The sequence below is a fragment of the Gopherus flavomarginatus genome, chromosome 5 (assembly GCF_025201925.1).
Source record: "Gopherus flavomarginatus isolate rGopFla2 chromosome 5, rGopFla2.mat.asm, whole genome shotgun sequence".
Taxonomy (NCBI): domain Eukaryota; kingdom Metazoa; phylum Chordata; order Testudines; family Testudinidae; genus Gopherus; species Gopherus flavomarginatus.
In genome coordinates, this window is record NC_066621.1 from 63634860 (window position 1) to 63652363 (window position 17504).

The window sequence follows — 17504 nt, forward strand, 5'->3', positions numbered from 1 at the left end:
GCAAGGGCGCGTCACGCGTCGGCTACCGGCCAACCAACGACTTCCTCCCCCAGCCCGTGGCTCGGCCGCCCTCTATTGGCTTCTCTCCGACCTCAGCACGCGGGCAGGTGTCTCGCTACCGATGGCTCCGAGAATCTGCCAATCAGCGGCGCTTTTCGCTCGGAGAGTGGCGTGCGCGGGAGCCAATAGGAAGGTGGATGGCACGTGCCGCGCAGCGGCCAATGATAGTGGTTGTTCCAGGCCCTGTTGGGTTTCTGGGAAGCGGGGAGCCGGGGCGGCAGGGTGAGAAGCGACGGGCGGGGCTGGAAGTAGCCGGCTGCCGCTGGGAGTATCCCGACGCGGGGGACCTTCAGGCTCAGCGGGACTAGCGGCAGCATAACGGTACGGGGCGCTGCCGTGAGCGAGCCTGGGCGGGCGGGGAGCCCCCTGTGGGGGTGGGAGCGCTGGTGTCTTGGGGGGAGGGGGCGGAAGCGCTGAGCCCCTCCCCCCCCGCTGCCGTGGGAGGGGGCTGTCTCCGGGCAGGGCAGTTGGGTGCGCTGTCAGGGGGTGTTGGGGCTGGGTGCTGGGGTGGGAGGTGCTGGGACTACTCGGGTGGGTGTTCTGGGCAGGTCGGGGAGGCGCTTCTGGCGCTGGGGGAGCACGGTGGGGGGGGGGCAGCATAGCCAAGGAGTAACAGGGGCTGAGGCTGTCTCAGGTATAGGGGCAGTACTGGGGTTTTCTGTCTGACAGCAGGGGAATCAACACAGATTCTTCCTCAAATTGTATGAGCTTTGTAGATGCATTCATCATGATGCTATGGGTGTGTTCGTCCTAAACGTTAACTATCTTGTTTTAGATATAAACTTTTTTGTGCTATGTGGATTGATGGCTCTGTTCCCTGTAATGTGACACTATAATGCTGCTGTATTTGCATTTGCGTATGTAGGACTACATCCCTGCTGTTAAATGAAACTCCTGTCTGCTGTTAAATGATTTCTCTCAGCTTGTGTTTTTCTTGGACTTCAGTCTCTTTTGGAAGGGGGATTTTTTCCCCCATACCTCCTCCCGGTGGTCTTGTATATGAAGAGGGGTATTGCAGAGAGCAACACACCCACTCTACCTTTAGTTCATCATCATATGCTTCCTACTTTTTCTCTTACTAGTGTTTTCTTATTGGTTGGGCCTCCCTGTATGGAGTAAAGCACTGTCCTTCCCTACAAAGCAGCTCTCTGCTCCCTGCCTGGCAACCACTTCTGAGGCATTCTGTCTCTCTCCCTCTCCCCCCCCTCCCTTCAGTGTAGCTTACTGCTCTTAGCATAGCAGCATTAAAACAGCTATGAGGGAAGGGAAGCTGCTATAAGTAGCAGCTACTGGATGGGAAGCAGAGAGTAGTAGTCAAGGAAGGGGACGCAACCTCACTTCCTGCAATCCAAGAGTCTATGAGAGAGTGAGGATTAAAACTGACCACTTCTTCGTCTGAAGATTTTTCTGTCTAGTGCTCCCACATGAGTGGGGAAAGGCATAGGTGGGGTTATAATCACTCTGATGCCCCAGGGCTTTAGGTTGCCTTAGGCCAGGAGCTTATGGAGGTGGAACTCTGAAGTGTTATATTGACAGCTCTTGATGAGTGGAAACAAAGAGAGACTTTCTTGCCTGAGGTCTGGTCATACAGTTTAAGGCTAGATACTAAGGCTGACCACCTAGATATCAAAGCCACCAGCATCCACATGCTAATTCCAACAATTGAAACTAAATCAAGGTATTACAGCCCACAAAGGACTAAACTACTACATGCCACAGGCAGAGAATAGGAGGGACCCAGGTGCATTGGTGCTTAAGGCCCCACAACGATAGAGAAATAATTAAATGAGATATACCTAGATAATACTGGCAAGTGTGCAGAACCCACACACTGCAAAGGAAGGCAAAACCCCACAAAGTCACTGCCAGTTTGACCTGGAAAAAAATTCCTTCCTGACCTTGCATATTGTAATGAGTTAGACCATGAACATGTGAGTAAGACCCAGACAGCCAAGCACCCAAGACAGAGAATGCTTGGTGCTACTTCAGAGCCCTTGCTGTCCTTGTTCAGTTTTCCATCTTGAGGCGTGGCTATCGCTGATGCATCAGAGGAAGAGGATCATACCACCCCTGTAAAATATTTTGAGGGACATGAGCTTCTAGGATCTTACGACATAAATCAGAAGTGACCTTCAGGGCAGCTGAGCATCACCTCCCATAAAGTTTCACTCATTAATTTGTCCAGCTGTCTTTGGACAAATTAAAATTTAGGTCAACATAGCTATTGCAATCAGATGTGAAAATTACAAACCCCTGAGTGCTGTAGTTTTGCCAATTTAGCCCTCTGCATAAACATAGCTAGGTTGACAGAAGAATGTTTGACATAGCTTTTGCAACTCAAGAAGGTGGAGTTTCTACAGTGACAGAAAATCCCTTTCTGATGCTGTAATCTCTGTCTACTCTCCAGAGTACAATAGCTATGCTGCTGTAGTGCCAATAACGTAGATGTGGGCTGAGGCTTGACAAAAGTGCTGACACCTATTATGTACAACATTTTAAAGCTTAGTTGCCTTTGTGCAATAGGTAACTTTTGGAGAGGTTTTTTAATTGCACTTAGTGTGAATCCCTTAATACATTATGAGTTCACCATTAACTTCTAGTCATAGTAAGCTAGCATGAAATTGGTGAAACAAAATCTTTCTGAAACCTGAACAGCATGAAATGCTTTGGTGAAAGGTTCATATATGTATGCGTTCTTAAGCATGTTAATAGTAACTATTAAAATAAGAGATTCTGGCCTAAAATGTAATCTTAATCAGTGCTTTATTTCATTAATCTCTGCCATCCATATTGTGTCTGAACTATGAATGCAGGGGGCTAAAGTAATGTGCAGTGTTACTTTGTGTACTGCAATATCTGGTCATGAGCTTTAAGAGTGAGAAACCTTGTTACAATTCTTTCTTATGTTTGTTTGGTCTTTAATGGGGCTTTGACATATACCACTTTTTTCCCCTTGAAAAGCTTTTGTACACGTAGGAGAAACTGGTTTTCCAGTGATTGATAATTTTATGGATTTGTTTTTTAGATTATAGAGCCAGATTGAAGAATTAGGGAGAAAATGTGTATGTTTTTAGCATTACTTTGAAAAGAACAGATGTCAAACAGTTGATTTTTATTATTCTAATACTTAATTGTCATAAGTGATACTTCAAGGTAAGTATAGGCATAACTTTGTGATATTGGAACACATTGTAGCTGTTTAAATTTAAAATCATTTTCTCTAAAGATGAAAAATCTTCCTGTCCCAGTTCTAGTCATTTAGTAATGGGGAGTGGTGAGGAGACTTGAATGTTGTGGGACAGTAATGGGTTTGGTTTTCTGGACATGTTCATAAATTTTTCAAGCCCTGAGATGGTAACACCTGTTATCTTTGGTAAGCAGAGGCTGATGCATGTCTTGTAAACTTGAGGTACTACCATTTACCTCTATCTCCTGAAATGGCAAAGGAGCTCTCTGTTGCTCTCCCACTACAGAGCTTCATAGCTGTAGAGAGGGCATGTCTATCCAGTCTCTTGGCTGGTGTGAGCGGAGGGTGCTCTTTCATTTGTTGCTTTTCAGCCTCTGTTTTTTTTAGGCTTCTCTGTGAATAATTCTAGTTCTTGATTCTGCTGTAGTTAAATAGCCTTTCTGAGCATCTGAAGTGTGAAACTGACAGTATCAGTTTCACATCTTTTCCCTGGCTCTGGGTAGAAGCTGTGCCATTTACAAGTATTGTTTGAGTCTGAAGCTGCTTGGGAAAGCTGCCTGAGTAGCAGCAGCAGAACAGGACTTGTCTGTGAGCAAAGAAAAGCAGTACTATATCACTTAGCCTTCCAAATGTGAATGCAGTGTATCTTCATAATCACGAAGGCTATAAACTTTATTTTTAATACAGTCCAAATTATGCACAAAGATGCTTTAGGGGGCCCATACCTACTAATGAATGTTTCCTACTTTCTAGTGGTTAGTAGACTTTAGCGGTTAGTGTCCTGTTTATGCTACCAAGACATGCAGATACTGTTTAAGGAGAATAGGTTGTCAGTTTTTGCTCTAGTGTCATCTCTAATACTTTGGAAGCAAGTTTTGAGGAAGTATTATCTCAGGCAAACAATACCTGAAGATAAGGTTTCAAAACATCCAGTGCCAAAGTAAAAGTTGTAGCTGTTCAATTCAGGTGTGATACCACTCTTATTAATGTAATATTTATTTGCATATTAGTTCTTTTTTGAGAGGGGGCATCATTTTCTAAGTAATGGAGCTAATTGTTAGAGGTGGGTCTTTGGATTGGAGACCCCAGCAACATGCTTGCACTGGTTCTGCGTGACTCTGTCAAAGGGGAAAGCAATCTAATATTTTTGGGTGGATGGTGAGTCAGAGAAGGGGTTCATACATTTTATATAACTTGTTCACTTGCAACCTGAATATTTTTATGCTGTACCTTTTTGTGGGACAATTAAATGAACCATCACATTCTTACTGAAAAGGTGAATATATGCTTTAAAAGTGTGGTGTGGTCTTACCAGCTTCAAAACTAGGAAAATAGTAAGTAAATTCAATGGAAACTGCAGAGATGGTTTAAAAGAATCTTTGCTTAAACATAAATGTAATTGCATGAATCTGACCTTGGCATAGCTCCCCTTTAGGGGTTATATAGGGAGTGTATAACTGTCTTCCTCCCTCTTACCCCCAGAGGATCTGTGTTCTCCTTTCTTCAGGGCTAGAGGCTGTGTTGGCTGACAGATTTCTCTCTCGGAGCTGGTGAGCTCAACAGCCTGTTTCCTGCCCAGGGTTTCCCCCTTCTGTGTGGAGGTCCCTCCTTTTAACTCCTCCAGTCCTTGCATCCCAATCATCCAAAGCCCAAGATTTGGTGGTGATGGGGGACTTCAACTATCCAGATATATGTTGGGAAAATAACACCTCGGGGCACAGACTATCCAATAAATTCCTGGACTGCATTGCAGATAACTTTTTATTTTAGAAAGTTGAAAAAGCTACTAGGGGGGAAGCTGTTCTAGACTTGATTTTAACAAATAGGGAGGAACTTGTTGAGAATTTGAAAGTAGAAGGAAGCTTGGGTGAAAGTGATCATGAGATCATAGAGTTTGCAAGTCTAAGGAAGGGTAGGAGGGAGTACAGCAAAATAGAGACAATGGATTTCAGGAAGGCGGATTTTGGTAAGCTCAGAGAGCTGATAGGTAAGGTCCCATGGGAATCAAGACTGAGGGGAAAAACAACTGAGGAGGGTTGGCAGTTTTTCAAAGGGACACTATTAAGGGCCCAAAAGCAAGCTATTCCGATGGTTAGGAAAGATAGAAAATGTGGCAAAAGATTACCTTGGCTTAACCACGGGATCTTGTGTGACCTACAAAATAAAAAGGCGTCATATAAAAAATGGAAACTAGGTCAGATTACAAAGGACGAATATAGGCAAATAACACAGGAACGCAGAGGCAAAATTAGAAAAGGCAAAGGCACAAAATGAGCTCAAACTAGCTATGGGAATAAAGGGAAACAAGAAGACTTTTTTTATCAATACATTAGAAGCAAGAGGAAGACCAAGGACAGGGTAGGCCCACTGCTCAGTGAGGAGGGGGAAACAGTAACGGGAGACTTGGAAATGGCAGAGATGCTTAATGACTTCTTTGTTTCGGTCTTTACTGAGAATTCTGAAGGAATGTCTAATATAGTGAATGCTTATGGGAAGAGGGTACGTTTAGAAGATAAAATAAAAAAAGAGCAAGTAAAAAATCACTTAGAAAAGTTGGATGCCTGCAAGTCACCAGAGCCTGATGAAATGCATCCTAGAATACTCAAGGAGTTAATAGAGGAGGTGTCTGAGCCTCTAGCTATTATCTTTTGAGAAATCATGGGAGATGGGGGAGATTCCAGAAGACTGGAAGGGGGCAAATATAGTGCCCATCTATAAAAAGGGAAATAAAAGGAACCCAGGAAACTACAGACCAGTTAGTTTAACTTCTGTGCCAGGGAAGATAATGGAGCAAGTAATTAAAGAAATCATCTGCAAACACTTGGAAGGTGGTAAGGTGATAGGGAATAGCCAGCATGGATTTGTAAAGAACAAATCGTGTCAAACTAATCTGATAGCATTCTTTGATAGGGTAACGAGCCTTGTGGATAAAGGAGAAGCGGTGGATGTGATATACCTAGACTTTAGTAAGGCACTTGATACGGTCTCGCATGATATTCTTATAGATAAACTAAGAGAGTACAATTTAGATGGGGCTACTATAAGGTGGGTGCATAACTGGCTGGATAACCGTACTCAGAGTAATTGTGAATGGCTCCCAATCCTGCTGGAAAGGTATAACAAGTGGGGTTCCGCAGGGGTCTGTTTTGGGACCGGCTGTGTTCAATATCTTCATCAATGATTTAGATGTTGGCATAGAAAGTACGCTTATTAAGTTTGCGGACGATACCAAACTGGGAGGGATTGCACTGCTTTGAAGGACAGGGTCAAAATTCAAAATGATCTGGACAAATTGGAGAAATGGTCTGAGGTAAAGAGGATGAAGTTCAATAAAGACAAATGCAAAGTGCTCCACTTAGGAAGGAACAATCAGTTTCACACATACAGAATGGGAAGAGACTGTCTAGGAAGGAGTATGGCAGAAAGAGATCTAGGGGTCATAGTGGACCACAAGCTTAATATGAGTCAAGAATGTGATACTGTTGCAAAAAAAGCAAACGTGATTCTGGGATGCATTAACAGGTGTATTGTGAACAAGACACGAGAAGTCATTCTTCCGCTTTACTCTGCGCTGGTTAGGTCTCAACTGGAGTATTGTGTCCAGTTCTGGGCACCACATTTCAAGGAAGATGTGGAGAAATTGGAGAGGGTCCAGAGAAGAGCAACAAGAATGATTAAAGGTCTTGAGAACATGACCTATGAAGGAAGGTTGAAAGAATTGGGTTTATTTAGTTTGGAAAAGAGAAGACTGAGAGCGGACATGATAGCAGTTTTCAGGTATCTAAAAGGGTGTCATCAGGAGGAGGGAGAAAACTTGTTCACCTTAGCCTCCAATGATAGAACAAGAAGCAATGGGCTTAAACTGCAGCAAGGGAGATTTAGGTTGGACATTAGAAAAAAGTTCCTAACTGTCAGGGTAGTTAAACACTGGAATAGATTGCCTTGGGAAGTTGTGGCATCTCCGTCTCTGGAGATATTTAAGAGTAGGTTAGATAAATGTCTATTAGGGATGGTCTAGACAGTATTTGGTCCTGCCATGAGGGCAGGGGACTGGACTCGATGACCTCTCGAGGTCCCTTCCAGTCCTAAAGTCTATGAAACTATGATGTGCAGATGTGGTGGGTTGGGGCGGGGCATCTGTAGCCCAAAGCAGATTCTTACTCCACCCTGGTGTGGGGTTTGTATACCCCCTCACATGGATTTCAAATACAAATTAATAGACTAATAGTGGCTGTTTAGAATGAATAATGAAATTATCTGAGTGTAATGGCAGAACTTCTTGAACTGTCTGGATTTAGGGGGGAAGACATGTTCTCTAGCTTGTTTGGAAAAACGACTGTACCTAATAGCACCCTGCTAAACATGGCTTGCTGCTTAATTGGGCTGATTGCATGGTCAACATCAACATATCAGAGGGGTAGCCGTGTTAGTCTGGATCTGTAAAAGCAGCAAAGAATCCTGTGGCACCTTATGGACTAACACATTTTGGAGCATGAGCTTTCGTGGGTGAATACCCCCTTCGTCAGATGCATGTAGTGGAAATTTCCAGGGGCAGGTATATATATGCAAGCAAGCTAGAGATAACGAGGTTAGTTCAATCAAGGAGGATGAGGCCCTGTTCTAGCAGTTGAGGTGTGAAAACCAAGGGAGGAAAAACTGGTTTTGTAGCTGGCAAGCCATTCACAGTCTTTGTTTAAACCTGAGCTGATGGTGTCAAATTTGCAGATAAACTGAAGCTCAGCAGTTTCTCTTTGAAGTCTTGTCCTGAAGTTTTTTTGCTGCAGGATGGCCACCTTAAGATCTGCTATAGTGTGGCCAGGGAGGTTGAAGTAGTCTCCTACAGGTTTTTGTATATTGCCATTCCTAATATCTGATTTGTGTCCATTTATCCTTTTCAGTAGAGATTGTCCAGTTTGGCCAACGTACATAGCAGAGGGGCATTGCTGGCATATGATGGCGTATATTATATTGGTGAACCAGTGATGGTGTGGCTGATCTGGTTAGGTCCTGTGATGGTGTCGCTGGTGTAGATATATGGGCAGAGTTGGCATTGAGGTTTGTTGCATGGATTGGTTCCTGAGCTAGAGTTACTGTGGTGCGGTGTGCAGTTACTGGTGACAATGTGCTTCAGGTTGGCAGATTTGTATGTGGGCGGGGACTGGCCTGCCACCCAAGGCCTGTGAAAGTGTGGGATCATTGTCCAGGATGGGTTGTAGATCCCTGATGATGCGTTGGAGGGGTTTTAGCTGGGGACTGTATGTGATGGCCAGTGGAGTCCTGTTGGTTTCTTTCTTGGGTTTGTCTTGCAGTAGGAGGCTTCTGGGTACACATCTGGCTCTGTTGATCTGTTTCTTTATTTCCTTGTGCAGATATTGTAGTTTTGAGAATGCTTGGTGGAGATTTTGTAGGTGTTGGTCTCTGTCTGAGGGGTTAGAGCAGATGCAGCTATACCTCAGTACTTGGCTGTAGATAATGGATCGTGTGGTGTGCCCAGGATGGAAGCTGGAGGCATGAAGGTAGGCATAGTGGTCGGTAGGTTTTCGGTATAGGGTGGTGTTAATGTGACCATCACTTATTTGCACCGTGGTGTCTAGGAAGTGGACCTCCTGTGTAGATTGGTCCAGGCTGAGGTTGATGGTGGGGTGGAAACTGTTGAAATCGTGGTGGAATTTTTCCAGAGTTTCCTTCCCATGGGTCCAGATGACAAAGATGTCATCAGTGTAGCATAGGTAGAGAAAGGGCATGAGTGGACGAGAGCTGAGGAAGCGTTGTTCCAGGTCAGCCATAAAAATATTGGCATATTGTGGGGCCATGCGGGTGCCCATAGCGGTGCCACTGATCTGGAGATATATATTGTCATCAAATTTGAAATAGTTGTGTGTGAGGATAAAGGCACAGAGCTCAGCAACCAGTTGTGCTGTAGCATCATCAGGGGTACTGTTCCTGACAGCTAGTATTCCATCTGTGTGTGGAATGTTTGTGTAGAGAGCCTCTACATCCGTGGTGGCTAGGATGGTGTTTTCTGGAAGGTCACCAATGCATTGTAGTTTCCTCAGGAAATCAGTGGTGTCACGGAGATAGCTGGGAGTACTGGTGGCATGGGGTCTGATTAGAGACTCCACATATCCAGACAGTCCTTCAGTGAGAGTGCCAATGCCCGAAATGATGGGGCTTCCAGGATTTCCGGGTTTGTGGATCTTGGGTAGTAGATAGAGCCCCGACCAGGGTTATTCTAAGGGTATGTTGATTTGTTCCGGTGTTAGTGTAGGGTGTGTCCTGAGTAGATGGTGCAGTTCCTTAGTGTATTCCTCAGTGGGATCTGAGGGAAGTGGCCTGTAGAATTTGGTATTGGAGAGTTGTCTGTTGGCCTCCTTTTGGTAGTCGGACCTGTTCATGATGACAGCAGCACCTCCTTTGTCAGCCTCTTGATTATAATGTCAGGGTGGTTTCTGAGGCTGTGGATGGCATTGCGTTCTGTGCGATTTAGGTTATGAGGCAAGCGATGTGCCGACGTGCACAGGCAGAAATTGTGGAAATACAACATCAGCTCAGGATTAAACAAAGACTGAATGGCTTGCCAACTACAAAATCAGTTTCTCCTTTCTTGGTTTTCACCTTACAGGTTTTTTTTTTGGAATTCTTCACCACCAGTTCATCCCCAACACTTCCCCCACTCCATTTCCTTTTATTGGTGGATGAAGACCTGCACTTGAAAGAAGTTAGTTCTCCTCTCTAGCAACTGCTGCTCAAATAGGGTACGTCTACACTATGGGATTATTCCGATTTTACATAAACCGGCTTTATAAAACAGATTGTATAAAGTCGAGCGCACGCGGCCACACTAAGCACACTAATTCAACGGTGTGCGTCCATGGTCCGAGGCTAGCGTCGCTTTCTGGAGCGTTGCACTGTGGGGTAGCTATTCCATAGTTCCCGCAGTCTCCCCCGCCCCTTGGAATTCTGGGTTGAGAGCCCAGTGCCTGATGGGGCAAAAATCATTGTCGCCGGTGGTTCTGGGTACAGCCTCACCCCTCCCTTCCTGAAAGCAGCAGACAGCCATTTTGCGCCTTTTTTACTGGATGAACTGAGCAAACGCCATAGCACAGCAAGCATGGACCCTGCTCAGCTCAGTAGCGTGATCGTGGACGTTGTAAACTCCTCACCATTCTCGTGCTGTCTATGGTGAACCATGAACTGCAAACGCAGGAGAAGAGGAGGCAGCTACGGCAGCGCGGCGACGAGAGTGATGAGGACGTGAACATCGATTTCTCCCTAACCGCGGGCCCCCGCGCTTTGGAGATCCTGCTGGTAATGGGGCAGGTTCTACCCATTGAACGCCGATTTTGGGCCCGGGAAACAAGCACAGACTGGTGGGACCATTTAGTTTTGCAGGTGTGGGACGATTCGCAGTGGCTGCGGAACTTTCGCATGCATAAGAGCACTTTCTCTAAACTTTGTGACTTGCTTTCCCCTGCCCTGAAACGCCATAATACCAGGATGAGAGCAGCCCTCACAATGGAGAAGCGAGTGGCAATAGCCCTCTGGAAGCTTGCAACGCCAGACAGCTACCGGTCAGTCGGGAATCAATTTGGAGTGGGAAAATCTACTGTGGGGACTGCTGTGTTGCAAGTAGCCAAAGCAATCATTAAGCTGCTGCTATGAAAGGTTGTGACTCTGGGAAACGTGCAGGTCATAGTGGATGGCTTTGCTGCAATGGGATTCCCTAACTGTGGTGGGGCGATAGATGGAACCCATATCCCTATCTTGGCACTGGAGCACCAGGGCATCCAGTACATAAACTGCAAGGGGTACTTTTCAATGGTGCTGCAAGCACTGGTGGATCACAAGGGATGTTTCACCAACATCCACGTGGGATGGCCAGGAAGGGTTCATGACACTCGTGTAACCCTTCTGCCCCTCTGAGTTGGCAGCAACAAGGGACGGGTTCAGTATCCAGGGGTTCCGTTTCAGTAACACAATGCTTAACCTGCTCGAGCCCCCACCCAGTGACCTGGGGCACTTACATACCACACCCCCCTGGGTGCCCCTAGGAGGCAATACTTCCCCTCTCGCAAGCATGGAGTCTGAGTGTAGCAAAATCTTTTTAATAAAGGAAGGAATCAATGCGGCATCCCATTGGAGAAACACCACAAACAGGGTTATAACACAAACCATAAACAAAAACCCACCTCCAAGTACGTTTGGCAATGTCCTTTTTCCCCTTAGGGTTTTAAGTCCAGTCACCCGAAAGTCCAACAACCCAAAAGTCTCTGGTCAGTGCCACCCCAGAGTTCGAGAGTTTATCTGTAGAGGTCCATCCCCCCAGCCTGTGTAGAAAGGGGCACCTTACGTGGTCCGGGGCCAACTGCCCTCCCTCTCTGTGAGTTCTGCTTCCGCCTTCTCCATGAAATGCTCCGCTTTACAGCCACTCCACTCTGCTCCTCCAGCCGTCCTCACAAACTGCTCTGCTCCACCAGCTGCTCTGCTCCATGAGCTGCTCCAGTTCTCGCTGCAAACTGCTCGGCTCCACTCGCTCTATGGGCCGCTCCACCCATCCCACAGCTACTCCGCTCTGCCAGCCGCTCCGCTCCACCAGCTGTCCTGTGATCCGCTCCAGCCATCCACACAAACTGCTCCACTCCACCAGCTGCTCTGTTCCACAGTATAGCTTCAAGCTCCCCCACTAGTTAGCACAGTACTCAGTGCTCTCAGCTCAGTAATTTCAGCTCTTTAGTGATTTCAACTCTTAGTGATCTCAGCTCTTAGTAGGGGAGCCCCAGTGCTAGTGCACCATTAGCCCAAAGTGCGTTCAGCTCAGTAACCTGTATCTAGATTCTTGGGGGAATAAAAAAATCAACTCTGACATTCCACAATGGAGAGAGGAGGGGGTGGAACTGGTGCTTCTGGCTCCACAAGGAGACTGCACCACCAGGCACAGATATCTGTCCCCAACCTCTCGCAATTCACTGGGTTTTGGAACCCATGTCCCTTGTCTAGCAAATACCACCCAACTGAGGTTGAATCATTTCTGTCACAAAGCAGTCCCACAGCTCGGCAGCCTGGGATGGGGTAGGCGTGCCTATGCAAATACACTCTCTGACATTCTTTCCACCAGATGTCAGGGTAGAGCTCATCCTGAGTCTGCTTACACTCGCGTCTTCAGAACCACTTATCTGTTTCAATGGCTCCAGCAAGAGAATTACTTCCCAGACCAGAAAATAACAGTTGGGGATGTTGAAATGCCTGTAGTTATCTTGGGGGAACCAGCCTACCCCTTGATGCCATGGCTTATGAAACCATACACAGGCAGCCTGGACAGTGGTCAGGAGCTGTTCAACTACAGGCTGAGCAAGTGCAGGATGGTGGTGGAACGTGCTTTTGGCCATTTAAAGGCGCGCTGGCGCACATTCCTGACTCGCTCAGACCTCAGCCAAACCAGTGTCCCCTTTGTTATTGCTGCTTGCTGTGTGCTCCACAATCTCTGTGAGAGTAAGGGGGAGACCTTTATGGCGGGGTGGGAGGCTGAGGCAAATCACCTGGCCGCTGATTATGCGCAGCCAGACACCAGGGCGATTAGAAGAGCACACCAGGAAGCAGTGCACATCAGAGAAGCTTTGAAAACAAGTTTTATCACGGGCCAGGGTACAATGTGACTGCTGTGTTTGTTTCCCCTTCATGAACGCCACCCCTTTATTGACTCCTTCCCTGTAAGCAACCCACCCTCCCCCTTTGATTACAGCTTGCCTAAGGAAATAAAGTCTCTATCGTTTAAAAATCATGTATTCATTATTAAAAAGTAATTATAAAAAGAGGCAGAGAACTGACAAGGTATCCCGGGTGTGGTTTGGGAGGAGGATAGGAGGGAAGGAAAAGGCCACTAAATACACTTCAATGTAATGACAGCCTTTTGGTCGGACTGTCCACTGGGGTGGAGTGGGCGGGTGCACGAAGCCTTCCCCCACGCGTTCTTACACGTCTGGGTGAGGAAGATACGGAACATGGTGAGTGGTGAGGGTGGTTACACAGGGGCTGCAGCGACACTCTGTGACCCCGCTGCTCTTCCTGAAGATCCACCAGACATCGGAGGATATCAGTTTGATCACGCAGCAGCTCCAGCGTTGCATCTCACCACTGCTGATCCTCCTGCCTACAGCTCTGATCTTCCTGCCGCCACCTCTCATCTCGAGCGTCCCTCCTATCCTCACGTTTGGTCCCTCCTGTCCTCACGTTCACTGGCATCTTTCCTGTACTTTGCTACCACGTCCTTCCACTCATTCAGATGAGCTCTTTCATTGCGGGTTACTTCCATGATTTCTGAGAACATTTCATGTCGCATCTTCTTTTTCCTCCGACTTATCTGAGAGAGCCTTCGGGATGGAGTAGGGAGGCTTGGAAAAATGTGCAGCTGCATGAGGGAGGGAAAAAAGGGAGAGAAGTATTTTAAAGGTTACATTTTACAGAACAATGGTTAAACTCTTTCACAGTGATCAACACTATTCACCTTACATAGCACATGTGATTTCACTACAAGGTTGCATTTTGCATCTTAATATTGAGTGCCTGCGGCTCTGGTGTTACAGATCTCACAGATGCAGGTCCGGGCATCAGAATTCAGCTTGCATGAGACCATGGTAAGGCATTGTCTTTCGACTTCTCCAGTCTTCATATACACAGTGCCCTCTGATGCTTCTTTCCTGTTAACATGCAGCAGCAGAAGCCAACCCCCCCCATCCAGTTCTCTAGGATGATTGCTTTACCCTTCCCCCCACCTCATGGCTGGTATCATGGAAGATCACTGCTAATCACCCCTCTTTCCGCCCCCCACGGCGTTGTTGGTAGCTGGGACGATTTCTGCTAGCCAAATGCAAAAAAGCTTAGCGCTATCCTTCCTCCCCTCCCCCCGCTTGGCTATGTGCAAGGAAGGATTTCTTTTAAGCAACAGCCCAGTAGGAAAATGGCCATCTCTGTCCCCTTAATTAAATTCCTGAATTTCAACCAGGTTACCATGAACGATATCACTCTGCTGAGGATAACAGAGCTAGATAAAGAACGGATGTTTCTTGAATGCCAGCCATCACCGGGACCATACGCAGCTATGCTTTGTCATGCAATGATACCCGATTACTTGCTACACGCATGGCGTGGTAAACTGTCCTACCATGGTGGATGGAACAAGGCTGCCTTGCCCAGAAACCTTCTGCAAAGGCTTTTGGAGTACCTCCAGGAGCGCTTCTTGGAGATGTCCCTGGAGGATTTCCACTCCATCCCCAGACACGTTAACAAACTTTTCCAGTAACTTTACTGGCCGTGAATGCATCCCAAGCCCTCATGGCAAATCAATCATTAAAAAACGCTTGCTTTTAAACCATGTTTTATATTTACAAAGGTACACTCACCAGAGGTCGCTTCCATGGCTTCACTGTCTGGGCTAGTAGCTTGGGAGGGCTGGGAGGGTAATTCTGTCTGAATCACAAAAAGCTCCTGGCTGTTGGGGCTAATGGAGTGCTGTGTGCTCGCTGCAAGGTCGTCCTCTTCTTCCTCCTCCTCCTCATCTTCCCCCTCTGCAGAATCCTCATGCATGGTTGAGATTAGAATCCCCGCCTCGGAATCCACGGACAGGGGTGGGGTAGTGGTGGCACAGCCCTCTTAAAATTGCATGCAGCTCAATGTAGAAGCGGCCTGTTTTCGGCCCTGACTCGGACCTTCTGTTTGCTGCTTTGGTTTTCTGGTAGTCTTGTCTGAGCTCCTTAACTTTCACTCTGCACTGCAGTGAGTCCCTGGTGTGGCCTTTGTCCATCATAGCCTTGGAAATTTTTTCAAATATTTTTTCATTTCATCTTTTGGAACGAAGTTCTGTTAGCACTGAACCCTCTCCCCATATAGCGATCAGATCCAGTACCTCCTGTGCGGTCCATGCTGGAGCTCTTTTTCGATTCTCAGGAGAATGCTGATTAGAGCTCCACGCTGGCCAAACAGGAAATGAAATTCAAAAGTTTGTGGGGCTTTTCCTGTATACCTGGCCAGTGCATTTGAGTTCAGACCGCTGTCCAGAGCGGTCACAGTGGTGCACTGTGGGATACCGCCCGGAGGCCAATACCGTCGATTTGCGGCCACACTAACCCTAATCCGATATGGTAATATCGATTTTAGCGCTACTCCTCTCCTTGGGGAGGAGTACAGAAACCGATGTAAAGAGCCCTTTATATTGATATAAAGGGCCTCGTAATGTGAACGGATGCTGCGTTAAATCGGTTTAACACTGCTAAAATCGGTTTAAACGCCTAGTGTAGACCAGGCATAGACTTCATCTCCTTCCTGGGACTGCTGTTCTTGTCCCTGCAGCACTAAGAGGAGGTAGGAGCTCTTGTGTGTCAGCTGCTGACTTAGGAGGTGGACGTAGGTGCTAAACCTCCTATCACCAGTTCCCCTTCATGATAAAGTGGTGGCCTTTGTAGGCCAATCTGTCTCCACCGACCTTATGCCACTGGGGATACTGAGGTATCATGTTCCTACTCCAGATCTTCATTAAATTTACTTGTAATAGATCTCTGCCTTGATCATCTAGGACTTAGTTGTTTGGCCTGCAGTTTGTCTCTTCCTGCTTGAGTGATGTATGGTGGAAGTCTGAGAATTGTATGATTCCGGAGACTGCACAATGAATTCAAGTATGATTTGACTGTGAAATATAACACTCTAAAAGTGGCCTTATGAGGTTCTATTTTTGTCTACTTACTGTATCTCAAGTATCCTCAGTTTACAAGTAGAAAGATCAAAGGCTGATAGACTTTTTTCTTTTAAATCTAAGAATCAGACTGTTTTTGTTCTCATGCAGCAACAGTAATACATTCTATAGGCTTACATAGGGATTCACTTGCATCTAATCCATCTATTCACATGTAGAAATCAAATTTTACTGTTAACGAAGGTGTAATAAAATAAAATTAAAAGCTTACATTAATTGTCTAGGTAAGCATGTTTGACTCTGGACACAGGATCAGATCTGTTGAGTAAAAAGGTACCATCTTCAGTCACTTTTTAAATTAAAATTGCTCTCTTAGTCCCTGGCTATGTGGTCCTTGTTAAATCCATAACTCGCTTATTTTTTGTTAGGTTTACAATAAGCATATCCGTAGTATGTTTTAACATGTGAGGGACACCAGTCATCAATTGCTTTCTTCATGTGTCCACTGTTCTGACATATCTTGAGGAAGCCATCCCAAAAATTACCAGGGGAAAATGCCAGCACACCAGTGACAGACTAAAAGTTGAAAGCATGGTGCTTTTTGTTTTAAATGCCAATATCCAGTCTAAGTATTTAGCATAATCAAACTATTTCATGTTGATATGGAGATTGCATAGAGTCTTCTGTCTTATTATCTCATCTCTGGATTGAACAATGGTCAGATGATTATGTTGGGTTTATTAGACTTTTTCAGCAGTCTGATATTGACTGTGTAGCCCAGGGGTGGGCAAACTATGGCCCACGGGCCACATCCAGCCTGTGGGACCGGCCTGCCCCGCCCCCGAGCTCCTGGCCTGGAAGGCTTCCACCCCCCTGCTGCTCCGCAGCCTCAGCTCACTCACTCCGCTGCCGGCACACTGCTCTGGGCGGCAAGCTCCTGGAGCAGTGCAGCTGCAGAGCCTGGCCTAATCTGGTGCTCTGTGCTGCGTGGCAGCGTGGCCCGGCACCGCCAGCCACTGGTGCTCCAGGAAGTGTGGAAAGGAGGCACAGAGCAAGGGGGGTCAGGGGGTGGGGGTGTGGATGGTGGTCGGGAGGAGGTAACCAGGGGGTGGAATGAGGGCAGAGATCCCGGGGGCAGTCAGGAAGGAGAGAGAGTTGGATGGGGTGGCAGGGAGCAGTCGGGGCAAGGGTTCTGGGGGCAGTCAGGGAAGAGGGAAAAGGGGTGATTGGATGGGGCAGGGGTCCCATCAGGAATGAGAGGATGGATTGGATGGGGTAGCGGGGGTCTAGGGGCAGTAAGGGGACAGGGAGCAGAGTGTGTGGATGGGGCATGGATCCCAGAGGAGCCGTCAGGGAACAGGGGGTGTTGGATGGGGCAGGAGTTCTGGGAGCAGGGGAAGATAGGAGGTGGGGGCCACGACCCCTTACCATAACTAGCCCTCCATACAATTTACAAAACCCGATGCGGCACTCAGGCCAAAAAGTTTGCCCACCCTGTTGTAGCCTGTAGGTATGGATATTTGCTAGGTGAGGCATAGGTGTAAAGTAAGGCAATAATGCAGTGAGCTTACTAGC

General features: G+C 46.8%; 1 protein-coding gene across 3 annotated transcripts in view; it reads left to right on the forward strand.

Annotated features, from left to right (window-relative positions):
• Positions 1 to 241: 241 nt before the first annotated feature.
• Positions 242 to 17504, forward strand: part of FAR1 (fatty acyl-CoA reductase 1) — a 103906-nt gene continuing 86643 nt past the window's right edge. For all 3 annotated transcript variants that reach the window (XM_050955085.1, XM_050955086.1, XM_050955087.1), the window contains exon 1: positions 242 to 381. The gene's annotated coding sequence lies outside the window, so the exon portion shown is untranslated. The remainder of the gene's footprint in view (positions 382 to 17504) is intronic.